Source organism: Miscanthus floridulus, chromosome 4 (assembly GCF_019320115.1).
Source record: "Miscanthus floridulus cultivar M001 chromosome 4, ASM1932011v1, whole genome shotgun sequence".
Taxonomy (NCBI): Eukaryota; Viridiplantae; Streptophyta; class Magnoliopsida; order Poales; family Poaceae; genus Miscanthus; species Miscanthus floridulus.
In genome coordinates this window covers 71,990,310-72,011,990 of record NC_089583.1, presented here as the reverse complement: position 1 = coordinate 72,011,990, position 21,681 = coordinate 71,990,310, and the positions used below count along the sequence as shown (strand labels likewise).

The following is a 21,681-nucleotide window of genomic DNA, read 5'->3' as shown; positions in this document are numbered from 1 at the left end:
CTCCTGCGAGGCGGTCGGACTCCACGACGTGGGCTTTGCGTTGCTGTCGGCGGAGCTCTTCCGATTGTCTGTGCTAGCTGATCCGCTGCCGGCGGCCTTCGTAGCGAGCAGTTTGGCGATGGCTGCACGCAACGTCAGGTTGGGGACTAGGTCATCGGCGCGTGCCTGCGCGCCGCACACGCACCTGGACTTGGCGGCGACCTGGCCCATGATGCACACGCCGCAGAAACCGCCAAAGTAGCACCTAGAGGCCACCACCGCGTCCGCCATCACTTTGTTGCAAATCTTGCAGTGGAGCTCCGGTGGGACTCCGTCGTCGGGGCTCGGGGACGCCGGCGACGGAGCATTTGATTTTTTAAAGTCAAATATTAGGAACTATTGGAAATAAACTTTTTTTTCTCCTAAAATATTTTTAGGAGTCGGTAAACATAGACTTTTTAGAAGGAATATTTAAGAAACTCTTGGAGATGCTCTAACCTTCTAGGCGGCAGCGCCGGTCGGTACATGGCCGGACATTTCCATCACCATAACCCACCTAGAACCTAAAAAAATAGCATCTTCATTGCCTGCTCCATCTCTATCTCTCAGTATTCTCATATTTAAAAACAGTGGTCAGATATTGAATCCCGGCTAACCTCCATGGGACGACAGTTGGGGACAAATATGAAGCCCAGATAAAAAAACAACAAGGCCAAGGGTAGTTCGTGTATCTTTGTGTATGAATGTCTCTGATTTTTTAAGCGTGGATGGATAGCTCGGGAGTTTGGATAAGCAATAGTTGGAGTGTGCTTTTTTCGTCATAAAAAAAAGACTGGAAGTGGGTTTACCGAAGTGTTGAAGCGCTGATTTTTGTTTTTTTTCCAACTTTTTTTTACAACGAAACAGCATGTTCGGCTGCTCATGTTTCAGATTGTTTCAGCTTATTCTCTCATAGAACACTATTAAATCATCCGAAATCATTCGAAATCTACTGTACAACCTAACAACACGCCCTTGTATCTTGAGTCCGTGACTTCATGCATACCTCGTCCTCGAGAAGTAATAAACGAGTGGGACAAACTCTGCTCAAGGATAGCTTCTTGCTAACTTTCTCCCTTGAGGTGGTCACTAAAGACTATCCTTGTGATACTTGTATAGGGCAAGTGTCTTTTCAACCTTTGGAGACGACAGATGACAGCCCTTTGCAAGTTGAAACCAAGGCCTTGTTTAGATTGAGGTTATGAATCAATATTTAGCACTGTAGCACTTTCGTTTGTATTTGACAATTATTGTCCAATCATGACCTAACTAGGCTCAAAAGATTCGTCTCGTAATTTACAATCAAACTGTGTAATTAATTATTTTTTTTATCTATATTTAATACTCTATGCATGTATCAAAGATTTAATGTGATGAAGAGAGAGTGAAAAAACTTGCAATCTAAACCATGCCCAAATACCAACTGAGACGGTGTTTTAGACCAAAGACAATCAACGTCAGAGCAACCAAAGAGATGCCCCCTTAGCCTAAATGCCCTAACCTATCAGCATAGGGTTGCGCACAGCGCGCCGCATATTAGCCCCTGGGCAGGACACGCGGCCCTCGTCCGCTCCAACTTGCCGCACCCTGCTGACTGTCTGCTGCTTTCACGGGAAAAAGGGTTTGATTCCAGGCAAGGCATCCATCAGCCCACAGGTTGTTTTCGTGGAGCTTTGCCCTTTCGTGGTTGTCAAAAACTCCAGCAGCACCAGCACGTAATGTTGCCACAAAAATTTCATTATTAGCATAAAAAATACTAGTAGTAGCTAGTTGCAATTTGGCGTGTGTGCGCCTGTCGCCCATGTCCAAGTTGCGCTGCTTTTTGTCCTTGTGTTGGATTGGTGAACGGCCATGGCCCCCATGAGCCATGAGCCATCAGCCCATGAATGATTAAACCCTCCATCGCGTCATCAGCCTTAGAAAATGAAATGATGGCGCTTGTGCCATGACCACTCAGCGATTCCTATCCGCTAATTGCATGCGTGGTTCATTATTTGTGTTCCTTCCGTGCCCTGGAGGGTAAAGGATTTGTTGTCATCATCATAACATTACTGGAGGGGCAGCGCATATGATCTGATCAGTGGCTCGTCGCTCCGGTTTCTTGTTGAAAAACGTAGATATGCCCGGCTAATTTACAGTTGAGGTTATACTTGTACAGCCTCCGTTCTAAATCGGGGAATTGTGAGTATTACTCTTTAAGACTTTGTTTGGTTCACATCAATCCGTAACCCATGTGAATTGAGGTGAATCTGATAACATCCCAACAAAGCCTAAATACATATGGATGTGAGTGGACGAAGCATGAGCATGCACGGAGAGGCTAATTCTTGAGTGGCGCCATCGGGCGAGTTTACGACTCACAACCGCAATTTCTTTCGTCCTGTTTGTTTGGACTTATTTGGCTTATAATTCGTACTTTTTCAGCCAACGAATAGTATTTTTCTCTCATACCAAATCAGTCAACAGTACTTTCAGTCATGACTTATCAGCCAAACAAACCCGAACGAACATACCGTTTGCTACACACCGACATGCGCCTGCGTTAGTAATTTCAGTGCCTCATTATTTTTACTGTTGACGTGAATAGAAATACTACGCGGCGTTTATGCTCGATAGAGCCAAGTCTCATGTTGACTCCATTTCTTTTCAGCTTAATTAAGGCTGCAAGTAACTACAGTAGGAAAAAGTGGTGTTTTGACTTCTGCTGTACTACCCGTTTTCCGAGTCCTCTCGTTTCAGTAGCAGAAAAACAAAAGAAGGAAAACTCGTTTTTCCAACAATTCAACAAGACCTGAGCCCAACATGCCTGCCCGTCTTCCCTGACCCAACCCAAAGATACGAGGCCCATCTAAGCTCACAACCCGTCCCACACGTCATCCCACGGCCAATAGGGCCCCACAACCAGTCCCCACCTCCTCGTTTCCCGCCCGCTCGCCGCCCCCTCTTCTTCTTCTTCCCTCCCCTCCCAAAAAATTCCCAAACCCCAAACCCCCCCCAATCCCTAGCCATGGAGGCCACTGCGCCCGCCCCGCCGCGTTTCACCGTCGCCGACCTCCTCCGGCTCCGCCGCCCCACCACCGGCGCCTCCTCCCTCATTTGCCCCTCCGTCCCCACCTCCAGCTCCAGCTCCAGCTCCACCTCCCGGCCCCGTAAAAGGCACAAGCTCTCCGCCCCAGCCCCAACCTGGAGCACCGGCACGGTCCCCTTCGCCCCGATATCCCACCCTGTGCTCCTCTCCGGCACGCTCTCCCTCCCCTCCGCGTCCTCCCCGGCCTCCTGCCGCAGCAACTGCTTCTCCTTCTCCGACCCATCCCCCACCGCTGCCGCCTCCCCGGCCTCCGCGGCGGCTGCCTCCGTCTGCTGCTGCATCCTCGACTTCGACCCCGCCGCGCTGGGCCGCGAGATCCTCGTCCTCGCGTGGAACTACCTCCCCTCAGTGCGCCTCCACGCCGCCCCGGGCGTGCTGGAAGTGGTCCGTTGGCGCCTCGCGGAGGAGGAGGAGGAGGAGCAAGCTCCTGCCCCGAAACGTAACTTCCTGGCGACGGTCCCGTTCCATTTCCCCGACCAAGAGCCCGACCTGGCCACCCGCGGCTGCGCATTTGGTTTGGTCAGGTCCGTCAGCGTGGTGCTCAGTATGCCGCTCGCCAAGGCTGATGCAGGAAGCAGAGATTCAGTCGGGTTTCTGGCGGAGATTTTGTGTTGTGGGTGTCGCCGCTGCTGCAGGGCGACACCGCCGGAAGATGCCCAGAGTCACAAGTTTGAGACGATGAAATTTGTCTACTTTGTGGATGCGGGGAGCATGTGGCGGCCGGTTCTAGTGTGGCTTGTGGGGAGGCTGGTGTATGTTTCCGGGTTAAAGAAAAAAATGGTTTCTGTTGGGGACAAAGCCTCACACACGATGTTGGTGTCATCTGCAAAGACAGCCATAGCATGGTGCCCATCCTATAGGGGCAGTCTGCCATTGGATAGCTTCCCTGAGAAGTGCGGTGGGGACTATGCTGGGGTTATCACTGGAATTTATTCGCAGGGTCTGGTGGTCGAGCTGGATAACACTGCATGGCTGCTGATTGATGATCAGCAGCTTCCACCACCACATTCCCTTCGAGTTGGTGCCATTGTATGTTGCAAATTTCCACCTTCAATTTCAAATTTTCAGTCTTCCATTTTTCCATCTTAAGGTGATACTTACCTATTCTACTTCTGTGTAGGTCTCTGTAAAGAACTTTCGGGCAACATGTCTGAATTTTGCTTGGACACGGATTGTTCTGCTTGCAACATGCTGTAAAACCTGCATTACTGTAAATTATTTCTCCTCGGTGGACTCCAAGTAAGACAGGAACTATATTTCCATGTCACCATACACTACTCCCTCTGTCCATCAATGTAGGATATATTTTGATGATGTCTTCAAAAGGAGGTTATCACCTTTAGTTTTTTTCAATAGATTATCAGTTGCTACAAAATAAACATAATAATAAAAAGCATTTTGAAATACAAATATACTGATACGACTTTTATAGACGAAACATGCATATAATATAACTAATTGTTTTGTAAGTTGGGGAAACTATAGATTGATTATTGAAGGACAAGAACATGTACATATATAGGTGAGGATAGGGGCGGCTTATGGAAACACAACTGACCTCCAGTATCCTTGCCTAATACAACTCAATCTACTAGAGACCCAGACTTGGAGTCCAAATACAACTCCACAGCCCTAGCCGACCTCTATACAGAGATCAGTCCGGCTGGACATGAGCCCATATGGCTGAAGCTAATAAGGCCTAAGGCCCATAACATAGCCCTGTCTAACATGTTTGTCAAACCTTACAAAGTTTGATTTATCCGATTCAAAACACACCTTTTTACAAACTGGACAGAGGGAGTATTACAGATATCATCCAACAGCTTCTACTCTTGGTGCAGAAGTCATTTGAAGACAGAGAACAAGGGCCTCTTGGGAACATTTGTTGACTCATTGGAGATGCCTGCTCGATTTTGGTTTGAACTTTTATGGTTTAACTTCTTGAAATATACTTGCCATGATAAATGATTGACAAAATAAACAATTTTCTGTCACAAGGTATGCTCATTGTTTTCTCCATTTCTATTTCAGGATGTTACTCCTGATATCATGCTTTAAACAGAAGTTCACTAAATTATTTTCTGATAAAGAGATTTTGGGCTCACAAAATGTATGTTTGTAGTTTATATTTCATCATTGGAACAGTTTATAGACTTATTAATTATTTACTGTCACTCCACTGTAACTGCAGCTAATTTACTGAATTAAAACTCTTGTATTGTAAGGTACCAACAGAAGCAAGGAGTGGTTCATGCCTATGCTACTAAACTTCTCCTGTCAAAGTGCCAACCTCAGGCAAGTTTATTAGTAGTATATCTACTCCCTCCATATTCTTTTATAAGGTGCACGCACATATCAAGATTCAAACTTTAAATCTTTGACCAATAATTTAGCCAACAATTTTCAACTATTATAATACAATATAATATAAAATAAAGAAATAGTTAAAGTGTAATTTAAGAGAACGTGTCATACCAAGTTAAAAGAAAATGGAGGTAGTGTATCATTGAATGTATGCAATGCATATGATTTCTGCTAAAAATATTGCATGTTATTAACAATTGGTTTGGTTCACTGCCAAAAGGAAATTATCCTTGCTTTTGGGTAGCCCTTAATTGCCAATATATGCTTGTTTCAACTTTTGATATTTTTAAACACCCCCCCCCCCCCCCCCCCCCCCCCACCCACACACACACACACAAAAGACTGATATGAGGCACTAAAATTCTGAATATCTTGTGGCACACCTCAGGGACAGGGTTCTTTATGAAAGTTACTTATATCAAAAAAAAACTTTAGTTGGTATAATTTTTTATTCGAACTGGCAGGGGAGCAGAAGGTGTGTTTTTGAGCGAGTCATGCCCATGGACAATTTTTTTGCTGGAAGTTAAAGTACAGCATGTAGACACTTACAATTTCTGTTTATAGTTTTTCCAACTTTACCAACAGTGTTTAATGTTAGTTGTGCTTGTTGTATTAGCCCTTTCTAATGTTCTTTATCCCACCTCTTTTCCTTGTGAAATAATTAGCTTGAACTTGGTTGTGCAGGAAAGTTTAATAATGAAATTCTGTAGACATAATTGTGGTAGCTTAAGCCTTGGATCTAAATTGGAGGGTTTCAAATTGGTACTGGTATCTTACTATCTTCTTTAATTGTTTACTTGAAACTAGTTTGGTTTATCCTCATTACTAATTCAGTATTGACTTCACTAGGCCATACCATTCTCTAATCTAGTCTTCAAGGGTGAATCATTGTGGATATCATCGATGCTTAAATTATGGAATGGTTCTGAAGAAGTGGACAAGAGCCAGGGTTTCTTATGCGATGGTTTTTCCTATACCAGCAGTACCAAAAGATTAATTTCAAGTGAAGATCTGGATTTTGTTTTAGTGGGAAGCATCAAGGTTATTTCTAATTCTTGCGTTATCTACCTCAAAGTAATGATATTTCTTTTAAAAAACTTTTATCAAGTCATAAGATACTAGAATTGTGGTACCTCGAATATTTTGTAAGATTTTTGAACCCTGAGTTTTCCTTTCACTAATTTTTTAATAGCTGGAATATTAATCTTTGTTAGTAAAATTTGTTTTTGTTGTTTCTTTCTGAATTCTCTGATGGGACATTTACCTTGGAACTCAACATGTATAGCCCTAGTTCATCTATTATTGTATCCAGATGCATAGAGTTCAAGTAAATAGATTAGGCCAATTAATGTGACAATTTTGAAGGCATAGAGTTTGACAACTGTTAAACATTTTAGTAGTACATGGAGGTTTTTGGAAATAGTTCATTTGCATGTTGATTGTGCGGACTAGTGAATGAATTTGCTGCGTAGCCGCATAGGTGATTTTACTTCATGACCTAATTCTTAAGAATCAGTATTAGGATACATTTTGAATGCCTGTGTTTTTTGTGCATACAGACTTCTCCACTGTCAGGGAGACTGCAGTTGGTTGATTCCACTGGATGTATAGATATTTTTATACCTGATCTTCCACCGAATCAGAGCTTGTATGGCATCTATGAGGTAATAACCATAGTTTACTATGAAATATGCATTAGAATTTGCTTGGGACTAGAAGGCTATGTTGTGAATATGTGATGCATCTTATTATTGTAATTTTGTTACTCGATTGCGTTGCCTGCCTTGTTGTAAAGTTTATGATTTTCACTTAATCACTTTGACATCAGAATAAAGACCTTTGAATGGTTGTTTAAGAAATCCGGTAGAGGTGGATGTTATGTCACCCTAAATCTATGATCAACTAGCACTATGAGGTTGGGTATAATCCAGCTGGTGCCATAGTGGTGGCAGTGCAAACCGATAATCCAGTAACAGCTTTTTTGTCTCCTCAGCAGACACAGAAGAGGTAGCTCCTCCAGGGCTTACTCCCTTGCTGCACAATCTTGTGCAGACTGCGGACAGAATTCTGTTCTGTAGAAATGCGTTGAGATATATATATCTGCAGATTAATGATTCTACAGGCATTACCAGCTACTAATTCCATATGTCGGATTGCAACATACTTATCCTAATATAAGGGTTTTTAAAGCAATGTAATGACTCAATGTACAGAACAATGGTGTATCGCTGTTACAGTTCTAACAGTGCCTGACTTATTCACTTTTGTTAGCTTCATGTAGTACTAGTAGAGATTACCAGCTCTCAATTTACTAGGAAAGTCTCAAGTTCCCAATAAGGATGGTCCATCAAGAGTAGCTGATCTCAGGCCTATCTCCCTTCTCAATTGTTCAATTATTCTCATAAAATTTTTTTGGCAAACAGATTGCAGAAGCTGACCATGACCCTTATACATAAAAACCAATATGGGTTCTTTAAATCAAGGACAATTTAAGGTTGCCTCAATTGGTCCTTCGAGTATTTACACTTATGCCACCAATCCGAAAAACCGGACCTGCTAGGCGAAGACCACCCCCGCAGCATTGCATTAAGAAGCAGCTTCTTGCATGCAGGCTGATCAACACCCCTAAGGCCGGCTGCCCTGGATGTGCCACAAAACGCCCAGGACACATGGCCGGGACACAACTGAAGAGGGGTGTTATGGTGGGCCGCGTCTACCAGCGCCGCAAGCGGAGCCGTGGCTAAACGGGCCAAGCGACGTTCGCGGAGGACATGCGGCTGCATGGTGGTCACGGCCACGGGCTCCAGCAGTACCTTGAGTTTAGGATCTCAGATTCACGTTTGTTATTCACTTGAGTTTGTTAGTCAGTTAGAAAAGTATGGAACACTCGGTTATATAGCCTAAAAGATGGAATAATGAAAGGCAAGCTGGAGATTGATCTAACCTCTTCCGCTCCTAACCCATTGCCGTTCGGTGTTCGACGCCGGCCTTCAGGACGGCGTCGCGCGCTCGTCGCCGAGACCCCAAGCCACATCCTCCCATCTCCCACGGTTACTTCTTGAGAAGAACGAGTAGTGAACACAACAATCTGGTATCGATGTCGGGTCCAATGCCAAGTCCGACGACCGGTGTGCCCACCTCTGGCCTTCCCAGCACCACCACCACCGCACCCACCACCACTGTGTCGCCTGCCACGGCGGAGTCCTCCGCCTCCGATCCGCTCACGGCCGCCATCCTTGGACTGCAGCGCCAGATGGGGCAGTTCGCCACGCGCCTCTCCGCTCTGGAGGGGCGCGCCTCGTCGTCCGTCACGGGACTGTCCGCGAGCAGTCCACCCCTGGTGTCATTTCCCTACGGCATCCCGGGTTACGGTGGTCTACCGGCGGCGACGGCAGCGGCAGCAGCCACCACCGGGTCCATCGTGATCCACACCACCGCGCTACCTGCGCCCCAGGTACCGTCCGGTCCGCTGCCCATTACCCAGATCCCTTTCCCGCATTCGCCATCGCCGCTGCCGACGTTCAGTGCACCGCCACCGCCGAACCACTACGACAGCTACCCCGACGGTCGCGCTTACTCCAACGACCGCGGCGCGTCGGGGCACTACGAGGGCCACCCGGACGCCCGCGGCGTACCCCGCTTCCAGAAGCTGTCCTTCCCGACGTTCGACGGGGCGGACGACCCTCTGGCGAGGCTGAACAAGTGTGAGCACTTCTTCCGCGCCCAGCGCACGCCGGAGGTCGACAAGGTGTGGCTCGCGTCGTTCCACATTAACGGCGTGGCCCAGCACTGGTACTGCATGCTGGAGCGCGACGCCGGCGACGTCAGCAACATCTCCTGGCCCCTCTTCAAAGCGTTCTGCCACCAGCGCTTCGGACCGCCGCTCGCCACCAACCACCTCGCCGACTTGGCGCGGCTGCCGTATCCGGGCTCGGTGGCTGGGTACCAGGAGGCGTTCTAGGCCCGGATGGCGCACGCCGGGCCACTCTCCGCTCCAGTAGGTCCAACTTTTCACCGGTGGCCTTCCGGACCCGATCCGCACCGACGTCGAGCTACAAGGCCCTACGGATCTTCAGCGCGCCATGGGCTTGGCCCGTGCCTACGAACGGCGCGTCGGCACACAGGCGGCGCCCGCTGCTGCTCGCCCACCGCGCCCTCCGGCGCGCCCTCAGCTGCCCGTACTGCCGGCACCGGCACCTCCGGCCCCGGCCGCGCCTGTGAACGCGGCACCGGCGTTGCTGCCCGCGCCTCCACGTCCGTTCCGTCGCCTCTCGCCCACGGAGATGGCGGAACGTCGGCGGCAAGGCCTGTGTTACAACTGCGATGAGCAGTACGTGCGCGGGCACAAGTGTCAGCGCCTGTTCTACCTGGAGGTCACCGACTTCGACGACACCGAGCCTCCCCTGCCAGATGAAGACCATGCCCTGCCCCTGCGGAGCCGCGGGACGAGCTTCCGCCGCTCATTTCCCTCTCGGCGATCACCGGCATCCGGACTGAAGACACGATGCAGGTCCGGGTGTCCATCGGCAACTACGAGCTCATGACCCTCATTGACTCCGGGTCGACACATAACTTCATCAGCTCGGGGGCGGAGCGCCGCATAGGCCTCCACTTCAACGACAGCCAAGGCGCCCATGTGGTGGTCGCTAACGGGGACCGCGTCGCTTGTCGCGGCCTCGCCCACGACGTCGCCATCCGAATCGGCGACGAGTACATCAACGTCGACTGTTACGCCATACCGCTCGACTGCTATGACATGGTGTTGGGCGTCAAGTTCTTGCGCACGCTGGGCCCCATTCTATGGGACTTTGATGACCTCTGCATGGCCTTCTGGCACCACGACAAGCGTGTCTTGTGGAAGGGGATCGGGTCCAAGCGGACCGACATTCCTCCCACTGGGCGCCTCCACGTCGCGACCAGCACCGAGCCCGCCCTCCTCGACCGTCTCCTGGAGTCCTTCGCCGACATCTTCGAGCCACCGTCGGGCCTGCCGCCACCGCGCGCCTGTGACCATCGGATCCACTTGCTGCCAAATACAGCGCCCGTGGCGGTCCATCCGTACCGCTATCCCCAGCTCCAGAAGGACGAGCTGGAGGCGCAGTGCAAGACCATGCTGGAGCAGAGCCTCATACGTCCCAGCACATCGCCCTTCTCCGCGCCCGTACTCCTCGTCAAGAAAGCCGACACGTCGTGGCGCTTTTGCGTGGACTACCGCGCTCTCAACGACCACACGGTGAAGGACAAGTTCCCCATCCCTGTGGTGGAGGAACTCATCGACGAGCTGCACGGCGCACGGTTCTTCACCAAGCTTGATCTGCGCACTGGCTACCACCAGGTGCGCGTCCACCCGGATGACATCGAGAAGACCGCATTCCGGACGCATCACGGGCATTTTGAGTTCCTCGTGATGCCGTTTGGCCTCAGCAACGCGCCAGCGACGTTCCAAAGCCTGATGAACGCGGTCCTGCAACCCTTCCTTCGTAAGTGTCCTGGTGTTTTTTGACGACATATTGATTTATAGCGAGACGTGGACCGAGAACCTGCAACACCTGTGCGCCGTCTTCACCGTCCTACGCGAGCACCAACTCCGGATCAAACGCTCCAAGTGCGCCTTCGCCACGTCCTTCGTGGCCTACCTCGGCCATGTCATCTCGGCGTCCGGGGTGGCCATGGACGGTGACAAGGTGGAGGCCGTGGCCTCCTGGCCACAGCCAGCGTCGGCGCGCGGCTTGCGCGGGTTCCTCGGCCTCGCCGGGTACTACCGGCACTTCATCAAGGACTTCGGCACGGTGGCCGCGCCCCTCACCAAACTTCTTCGCAAGGAGGGGTTCCGCTGGACCGACGAGGCGACCGCGGCGTTCACCGCACTCAAGGAGGCTTTGTCCACGGCGCCAGTGCTGCACCTCCCCGACTTCACCAAGGCCTTCATGGTGGATTGCGACGCCTCCGGGACAGGCTTCGGCGCCGTGCTCCACCAAGGTGCTGGACCGCTGGCGTTCTTCAGCAAGCCCTTCGCCGCGCGACACTTGAAGGTGGTAGCGTACGAGCGTGAGCTCATTGGGCTCGTGCAGGCGGTTCGCCATTGGCGGGCCTACCTCTGGGGTCGCCAGTTCGCCGTGCGCACGGATCACTACGCGCTGAAATATATGCTCGACCAACGCCTATCGACGGTGCCTCAGCACCAATGGATCAGTAAGCTTTTTGGTTTTGATTTCACTGTGGAGTATAGGCCGGGGCGATTGAACACAGTAGCAGATGTCTTGTCTCGGCGTCACTCCGATGTCGAGCACCTGGCTGTGCTGTCCGTACCGACGTTCAGCCTCTTCGACGACCTCCGCGCGGAGCTGTAGGCCGATGCGCAACTGCGCCAGCTGCGTGACTCCATCGCCACTACACGCGGCGAGCCATGGCACGTCCAGGACGGCCTAATCCTCAAGGGCGCGTGCGTCTATGTGCCCCCGACGTCCAACCTGCTCCAAGTGGTGCTTCAGTTCGCGCACACGGCAGGGCATGAAGGCGTCCAGAGGATGCTCCAACGACTACGCCGCGACTTCGCCGTGGATCACGACCGCGTCGTGGTCCAGGACTTCGTTCGCTCCTGCCAGACGTGCCAGAAGAACAAAACGGAGGCCCTGCACCCGGCCGGGCTATTGTAGCCTCTTGACGTCCCCACACAGGTCTGGTCTGACATTTCGATCGACTTTGTTGAAGGCCTTCCCAAGGTGAACGGCAAGAGCGTGATCCTCACCGTGGTGGACCGCTTTTCCAAGTACGCGCACTTCCTTCCCTTGGGCCACCCTTATACGGCGTCATCAGTCGCGCGCGCGTTCTTCAACGACGTGGTTCGCCTTCACGGGTTTCCGGTCTCGATCGTGAGCGATCGTGACCCCGTCTTCACAGGACATGTCTGGAGGGACCTCTTCAAGATGGCTGGGGTGCAGCTCCGCACGAGCACCGCCTTTCATCCGCAGACGGACGGGCAGTCCGAGGCGGTGAACAAGACGATCGCAATGTACTTAAGGTGCATCACCGGCGACCGGCCTTGTGCGTGGCTCGACTGGCTCCCCTAGGCCGAATATTGCTACAACACGGCGTTCCACTCGGCGCTGCGGACGACTCCATTTCAGGTGGTCTACGGGCGGCCGCCACCGGCACTACTTCCCTACGCACCGGCCACAGCGCGCACTGCCACGGTGGACGGTCTCCTGCAGGACCGCGACGCCTTCCTCGCCGACGTCCGTGACCGTCTTCTCCAGGCTCAGAACTACGCCAAGCGCTACTACGACGCGCACCACCGTGCCTTGACGTTCGACGTCGGGGCTTGGGTTCTCCTCCGCCTTCTTCATCGTCCGGCCCAATCCCTTGTGCCTGGCCGGCGCGGCAAGCTTAGCCCGCGCTACGCCGGGCCATTCCAGGTGCGGGAGCGCATCGGCGACGTCGCCTACCGCCTACAACTACCAGACGACGCCCACATCCACGACGTCTTCCACGTAAGCGTCTTGAAGCCCTTCCATGGTGTGCCTCCGACAACCACTCCGGCGCTGCCTCCCCTGCGCAACGGTCAGCTTCTGGAGGTTCCCGAACGTGCCATGCGTGCTCAGCTGCGTCGCGGGGTGTGGCACGTGCTCATCCAGTGGGCAGGGCTGCCGGAAGCTGACGCCACCTGGGAGCCGGTGGAGGAGTTCCGCGCGGCCTACCCGGACTTCCAGCTCGCGGACGAGCTGTTTGTCGACGGCGGGAGTGATGTTATGGTGGGCCGCGTCTACCAGCGTCGCAAGCGGAGCCGTGGCTAAACGGGCCAAGCGACGTTCGCGGAGGACATGCGGCTGCATGGTGGTCACGGCCACGGGCTCCAGCAGTACCTTGAGTTTAGGATCTCAGATTCACGTTTATTATTCACTTGAGTTTGTTAGTCAGTTAGAAAAGTATGGAACACTCGGTTATATAGCCTAAAAGATGGAATAATGAAAGGCAAGCTGGAGATTGATCTAACCTCTTCCGCTCCTAACCCATTGCCGCTCGGTGTTCGACGCCGGCCTTCAGGACGGCGTCGCGCGCTCGCCGCCGAGACCCCAAGCCACGTCCTCCCATCTCCCACGGTTACTTCTTGAGAAGAACGAGTAGTGAACACAACAAGGGGTGTTTTTTTAACCCGGACCTGTTTAAATTCGCTCCCACAGGGGAGGTGTTACTAAGGCTCCTGTGACCACTAGGCTACAGACCTGTTCGCCACCAATCCAAAAAAGAATTGGTTAGCTATGATGAGAATAATGAGGTATCAGGGATTAGGGAATTTTTGCCGCTCATTTTCAACTCAGGAACTTCTACAACAACTCAGGAACTTCTACATGCTATCAAATAGTGTAGCCGGAAAAACTTTTCATTGCTAGGTGTGAGGCAAGGATACACACTCTCTCCCCTCTTATCTGTGTAAGCTACTAACTTGCTCCATACCATCTTGAATAAAGCAAAGAATCAAGGGTTCTTAAATCTCCCAATTCCAGTCTCCTCAAATGCAGATTTTCCCATCAATCGGTATGCTGATGATACACTTATAATCATTGAAGGGTGTAGTATAGTTGACACCTTTTTATCTTGGAACCCTTGCTCAACACCTTTTGCTGATTCTTCAGGATCCAAAGTAAATTACTCAAAGTCAGTAATGCATTCAATAAATGTGGAGGCTGCCAAATTTGATATCCTTGCAAAAGCTTCTGCTTGCTCCAGAGGCACTATACCTTCCACGTATTTGGGACTTCCTTTGGGAATTACAAACCCAAAAATGGAAGATTTCTTGCAATTGGTCACTAGATGTGAGTGAAGACTCACAATTACATCCATCTATCTTTAACAGGCAGGTTGGCTGCAGTTAACTAACTCAGTCTTTGCCTCATTCCCAACCTTCTTCGTGTGCACATTCACAACGCACTAACAGTGATGGAACGTGCGGATAAGTTTACTCCACCAAAAGCTACTTGATTCATGGTATGCAAGCCCAGGGATGAAGGTGGTTTAGCGGTTATAAACTTGAGGACACAAAATGATGCTTTGCTGATGAAAAAGTTTGCACAAATTCTTCAATAAGATACCCCATGGATTGAATGAGTTTGGGGGAAAAAATACCGAAGCGGTAAGTTGCTGAGTCATAAATAAGGGTTCATTTTGGCAATTTGGTGTAGGGACATTTTGAAGCTTCTGGACACTTATAAGGGAATTGCAACAGTAATCATTGAAGATGGTAAAATCTGTTTACTTTGAGATCTATGTAAAGGAAGACTCACCTGTCAGACTTATCTGAAACTTCACTCTTTTGCTAAAGATAAGCATATGCCCAGCTACAAGCTTTGAAACTAGGGGTACAGGGGATAAGCCGGGCATATGAAACTGGTTGGTGGACACACACTTGTGCTTCTTATCTTTATACATCAGCCCGGGCGTAGAAGTCTTTAATTGGACATTTTGAGATGCATCCAGTTTTAAGTGGCTTTGGAGTAAGTCCTGTCAACGCAAATACAAAATTTTCTTGGGGCTTAAGTGTTTCCACCCTTGTTTTGAAGCTAAATGGTGATTTTGCCCTTTTTTTTTAACTTTGTGATTTTACCCCTGCGATTTCAAAACGAAGGAAGACTTTACCCCTATTCCGTGAAGTCCACCTAACGGTGTTAACTTTTGGACAAAAGGACAACTTTGCCCATGCGTTTTTACCCCTGTTTTATTTTGATATTTATGTTTTTACCCCTATTTTTAGATCAGCAATTTGGTAATTTTGATACATAATTATACAATTCAATGAGTACAAAACTCAACAATTTTTAGATCAGACATCACTCCAATCATCACTAGTTGTGGAAGTCCTCAATTTCCTGCTCATGCTTCCTCTGGAGACTAGATCGGACAGGGAACTTTTCTTGATGAATTTGGTCGAGAAGGTGCTGAAGCATCTGGGATCATACCTCGGTGAGCACTGTAGAAACATGGCATCCTTGGCGTACTATGCAGGCAACAAGGGATGGAGAGCAAACCTTGCTGCCAATTCGTCGAACACCTCTTGGGCGTCATCACTAGAAGCTAACGGAACACGAACTAGAAGCTATTCCCCAAAAGAGCACGAGCTGCCGCCTGCCTGCAAGGACCCCTGCTGTGTTCGCCTGGCCACCTGCCATGCACATTCGCCCGTCCGGTCGCCTGCCGTACACATCCAACGCGAGCCCGACCGGCCATCCGCATGCCGCGTGCGACCACCGCAGGAGCCCCTGCGCGCTCGCCGTAGTCGCGTCCCACGTGAGCTTGCCCGGCTGTCCACAAGCAGTCCCGCGCACTCGTCGTGCTCGCGTCCTGCACGCTGCCTCACGCCCGCCGGGGGCTGCCCCAGCACCTTCGCGTGCCCGCCGGGAACTCCCGCGCGCCTGCTGGGGGACTCCCACGCACCTCCGTGCGCCCGCCGGTGGCCTCCCGTGCGCCGCAGTCCGCCGCCGCCGGGCCGAGCTTGCGCTGGTTGCTCACTGGTGCTAACCCTAGCCCTCGAGGTGTTTCAGTGACCGACCCAAAAGAGGAACCGGTGAGGAACAGAGGAAGTCAGTCAGGAGAGAAAGATAAGAAGAGGGCAATCTTGTCTTTTTGCGTGGGTATCTTTTATTTTCTATTTTTTGGCCATTTAATTCACTCAGATTTAACGGTGTCACAAACAAGGGGTAAACGGAGGCTTCGTTTTAAAATCGCGAGGGCAAAATTACAAAGTTTAAAAAGTAAGGGCAAAATCACCATTGCCCTTACTTTTGGCTGCTCCTACCTAAAAGACAGGCTCAGTATTATAATATTCTCAGAAGAAAAAAATATGGACCTCCCCTTCTATGAATCGGAGGGTTTCAAAAGGCAGTTGGGAGTTCCATTCTACATGGAGATCATCATTCTCATGTGATGGGGTATTTGGGGCTTCAAGAAATGACTTCTTCAGGGTAGTTAAGCCGAGAACCCAGCAGTGCAAATCTATTTTTAAGGAATTTTCTCTGGTTAACCATCGAGCCAAGAAATAAGCATTTCCCAGTTATTAAAGCAATGGCAAGATGCTTTTGTGTAGTTGTTTTGATCTTTTTCATTTCCTTGTTTGTTTCTGGTTTGATCTTCTATTTGTTTGCATCTTTAACTCTTTTAGTAGTAATTTTATAATACGTAGTGGTTTTTTACCCCTACTGTTTTCTCAAAAAACAAAGATGGTCTATTTAGACCTGCCGGAAGTTTTTTGCTGGGAGGCAATATTGTCTGTACAATGTAGAACCTTCATGATTCTGTTTGCCATAATGATCTTCTCACCTACAAGTGGCATCCATTCTTGGTTGCCTCGCTTTTTGTAAAGTTCATGCTGCTATGTTAGGATGATATTTATTACGCCCTCCGTTCCAAATTATAAGTCGCTTTGACTTTTTTTGGTTCATCCATTTTGCTATGTATCTAGACATATTATTATATCTAGATGCATAGCAAAATGGATGTACCCAAAAAGTCTAAACAACTTATAATTTGGAACGGAGGGAGTATTTCATATTTCTTTGCACTCAAATGGAAATATGTAGAAGAAATGTTCGTATGAGTCTGATTTCACAAGAAGATATTGAGTTGTTTTTCTGATTTTCACATCTAATACAATGGAACTTTCCGTTTTCTTTCACAATAAGTCGTGATTTTGGTATACTATTATCTCCTGCTATACGCTGAACAAAATTCACAGAACAGTAAAGTTGCCATTTTATCTTTTGGCTGTATATATTAAACCTTGTTTTCATTTTGCCATTTAGATCGTCGATTACAAACTAGCCCTTGAAGGCCCAGTGGCTTACAGAGATCATTATGATGTTGCTGATCCCCTGTCCTGTAAAGCTGTGTTTCAGAAGCTTCCTTACAAAAAAAGATTACAGCACCTCAATATTTATGTTATAGTTCAGTGGAGGGAATTAATTCATATTGGCCCTTCCTTGAGTATTCCTTCTTATATTAATTATAGGACCAGGTTGTTTCATCTGCTGAAATTGTCCCACATATTTCCTGTGAACAGCAACGTGAGTCGTTTTTCATATGTCAATAATCATGAGATTTTTAGCATAACCATGCCCCAAAATAGTGTCTGTCTTTTCGATTTTCCATTTCAGATTCAATGTCAAAGCATGTCAGGGTCCCTGTATGCTGAAGCTGTAATACTTCCATATGTTTTGAAGTTTATTGGGCATGGTGAATTTCTTGAGGATGCTGAGGGCTTTATAATGTCACACTCTACTTTAGTAGGTAATTCTGGAGCCTCTATGGCAAAATCATGTAATATTCCATGTTCGCTAAGCTTTGGTAGCACCAATCTTTGTGGTACTCTGGTGTCTACCGGTTCCTCTGGATCAGAAGGTACTGTTCTAAAAGAAACAAGGATTTTGTTGGAGTTCAAGGCAGGAAGTTTTATGAAATATCAGGTATAGTTTTGATGAAGAAGTCTATTTTCTCATTATTTCATTGTCACCTCCACATTTAGCTGTGTTTCTATAGCGTATCTCTAAATTCTACATAACCACATTAATATGCAGTTACCGCGAATCAATGGTTCCTATATTCTCCAATGTTCCAGTGGAGGTTTTACTTGCACCATGGGAAGTTGTGGATGTGTGCGAGGTGGTAAAGTCTCGATAGATTCTCAAGATAGACTTTGGAGCTTTGCCATTACCATTGATGGTAATGTAAACATCAAGGGGTCAACTGGGGATCAATCTATTGGAGGTACTACCTCTGTCCCCAAAAGGATGCAACTATGGGTTGCGTGCCACTTTAAGTGATTCATGTTTGACCAAGTTTCTAATAAATATTATTCATATTTATGGCCCCAAATCAATTTATTATGAAAATACATTTCGTAATTAATCTAATGATATTTATTTTATATTATAAATATTTATACTTTTTTATCTATAATTGGTTAAACTTGATATACTAAAACGTGACACTGTTCTAGAATTGCATTCTTTTGGGGACGGAGGGAGTACTTCAGTGAAGATGGATGGGCTATTTTCCAGAAATGTCATCCATGATGAGCTAAGATTAGTTCAGCCTTGGAATGACTTTTACCGTAATTCTTATTTCCATTTGGATTTTTCTTGTGAGGCAATAAGCAAAAAGATGGAAGAATATAACACCGTATGTCATGTATTGAATGGGCTGTGTGCTCCGTCCAGTGAAGTTTTAAGTGTGTCATCATGTGTTGATATTATGATGCCTAAAGATGCTTCTGTGTCTGCTAACTTCAAAACTAAAGAAGTGGTTCATGGAGATTTATTAGTATCAGTACAGGGAAAAGTAGAAAATATACATTCACTTGTCTGTAAGTGGGAAAGATGTGTTCCTGGTAATGAGAAGTACAGTCTATGTATCCATATTGCTGATAATAATCACGCGGTAAATAACCGGGTTACATTTTTTTTTATTAAGTGCGTAGTTGTTAGTTTGATATTCCATTTCATGGCAATCCTTTGCAGGTATATATCCGTGGATACTCAAATAAACATTCTACTGTTGGCATAGGACCAGGGGCAACAGTGACATTCCATCGCGTCCGTTTGAAACAGTTTGCTCCTTCCTTTCTTCTGATTTTCTTTAATTGTTTCTTCCATTGTTTTGTTAGGATCCTTGCAGCAAAAGACCCCTATTTACCCATATGCAGCATTGTAGCTTTTACCTTGTGATCTGACTAGGAACCTGATGTCTATCCTTGCTTGCTTTGTAAAAAATGGTAGTTTGGTGGTACACTGAATAGAACGAGTTGAGCGAACTGACTAGCTAACCGATAGTTATATCTTTAGTTGTAGAGGTAAATTATGCAGCTTAAGTGAGTGTGAGTACTAGTGAGCCCTGCTTACATGTTATACTCCACATGGATAAACATGTCAATTAACTTAGTTGCATCCTAATTTTTATGAGTCTACTTTTGTCACAACATCAACGACAACAACAAAGTATGAGTCTACTTTTGTCAATCCTTACAATTTACAGTAACTCACCGTACTAATTGCTTGGGATCACATTCTTTTTACATAATGTCAGGTTTAATGTTTAAAGCTGAACTTCAGGGTACATTTACTTATAAATATGCAATTGCATTCTCTATCTGGTTGTTTCTTATATTCTCTGTTTTCTGGCTGCAGGCATGGATTATTGTTAACCTCCGAGACATACATTGAGGTTAGCTCCATCAGCCATGCTAACTTTACTGAACAAAGTGTTATTTCGTCACCAAAGTCTAACTGGTTAAAAGATGATTCACTTAGCACAGCTTCACCGTGCTTGTTCTTTCATCAGAAGTATTTTACAGACAGTAGACCCATGCAATTTCACTGCAGGGTAGGTTGCTTTCTGCTCAAAGTTCACTCTACATGTTACAGATGTACTACATTTGAATCTTTCAGGGTCCTGTTGGTCAGATGTATTCTTTGGTTGCTAGCTCAATTTTATCTTTTGCTTTACTCATTTTGAATTTATCATCTGATGTCATCATCTTTCTTCCAGGTAGCAACTGTCCTTGTGCTGGTATTGAACAAACCGACTAATCATGGTGAAACTCCAAATGTAAGAGTTCAGCTAGCTGGTTTTATCCTTGGTAAGATATGCAGTATTTTTTCTGTTTAAGCTACAGAATATCATACATCATACTCAAATTCGAAATAGTTTCAATGATACACAGGGATGTTTTACAGTTCTAATTTGTATAGTGCACATGTATTTATTAATCTTGTTATATTACCTATGCTTTTTGCAGATGATGGATCATCCCTGTGCTGTGGCTGGGCTGATGATGCTAGGGCAGAATTATTGCTTAGACTGCAGGAAATTGCACATCTGGATGCTTCTTTTAATTTAAAGCTTTCAAAAGGAGGAAACAGCACAAATTTACAATACACTATTGGATGCTGCCTTGAAAAAATGTTGAAGAAGCACACAAGCGTTACCGTAAAGAACTGTGGAATTCCTCCTGATTTCTCTTGCCGAGATTTGGATGCATCTTCTGTTTCGGACAAAGTCTTAAATCGCTTGGAAGACAAACTTCTGAAATTTATTGTCCTTAATGCTTGTTGGAAGGGATCTCTGGTGAGTTTATCTATACATTGGTTGTCAAAGCATGTTTGAGTTTGGATCCATTATCTAGCACATATATCATTGGAGCTAATAAAATATTTTTATATTAATACCGTACGGCTATATTAGATAGAAAAACTTGACATTATTCTACCAGCCTTTGAATTGTTCTGTAACAAAATATTTGCTATTTGCGTCATTAGCCAGGTGATTTGTAGTACATTTCTACAGTGATTTGATTTGTCTCATGAGATATACACCTAATTTTCCTTTTCTTTATGTGTTTTCTAATTTCTAGTTTCATAATGACTAGAAAATTGCTGCATTGGTTGGCCAGGCCTTATGCTTATCAGTAATATACTTGAATTTTCTTAAATATATGCTATTTGATGAACTCCACATTTTTTGCAGAATGTTATCACATCAGCTCTAGACCCAGATGATATAAATGGGTTTAATGTGGAGCTCCCTGTTCCAATACAGAACATGCGGATGCTTTGGATAGAAGAAGTTTTCCCAGTAGATCCTTTGGAAGAAGCTCGCAGACTTTGTGATATTTTGGAAAACAGCTAGTGTTGTTCAGCAAGCACTGCACATTCTGGGTGATTTAGTACGCAGTATCCAAAAAAGGATGGATTGTCCAGATCGTAAGGCCACTTTGCTGAGATTTTTGCAAACAGAAAATGTGTTTCACACTTTCACCATGATACTGTCGTGCTTACAAGGGGGCAGACGGAACTTTCTAATTGGAGGGTGTTGCATCATCATTTTAAGCACTTCAGCATTAAGTGCTCTTGGAACAAAGTATAGGGGCATAATTTTTTGTTGTATTTATGTACTTATGCTCTTTGAGGCTGTGATCTGTAATGGCAGTTTCAGCACCTTACAAGTTACAATCTGAGATTCATGTGTGCACTTTGCTCCCAAGTCTCAATGAGAAAATAGCAAGCTCCTGCCTGATTTATACTTTGTACAAAGTTTCAGAATTTGAAATGTTGGAGATTGTGTGGTAGACTACAATTTTATGATTTAATGATATTTATTATGAATCATAAATATTAATAAATTTTATGTATATTTAGTTTAATTTGGACTGATTGACTCATCAAAAA

At 47.0% G+C, this 21,681-nt stretch overlaps 1 pseudogene; it reads left to right on the top strand.

Moving 5' to 3' along the window:
- The first annotated feature begins 3,018 nt into the window (after nt 1–3,018).
- LOC136549795 (CST complex subunit CTC1-like) lies at nt 3,019–21,631 on the top strand (annotated as a pseudogene).
- Nucleotides 21,632–21,681: the final 50 nt, after the last annotated feature.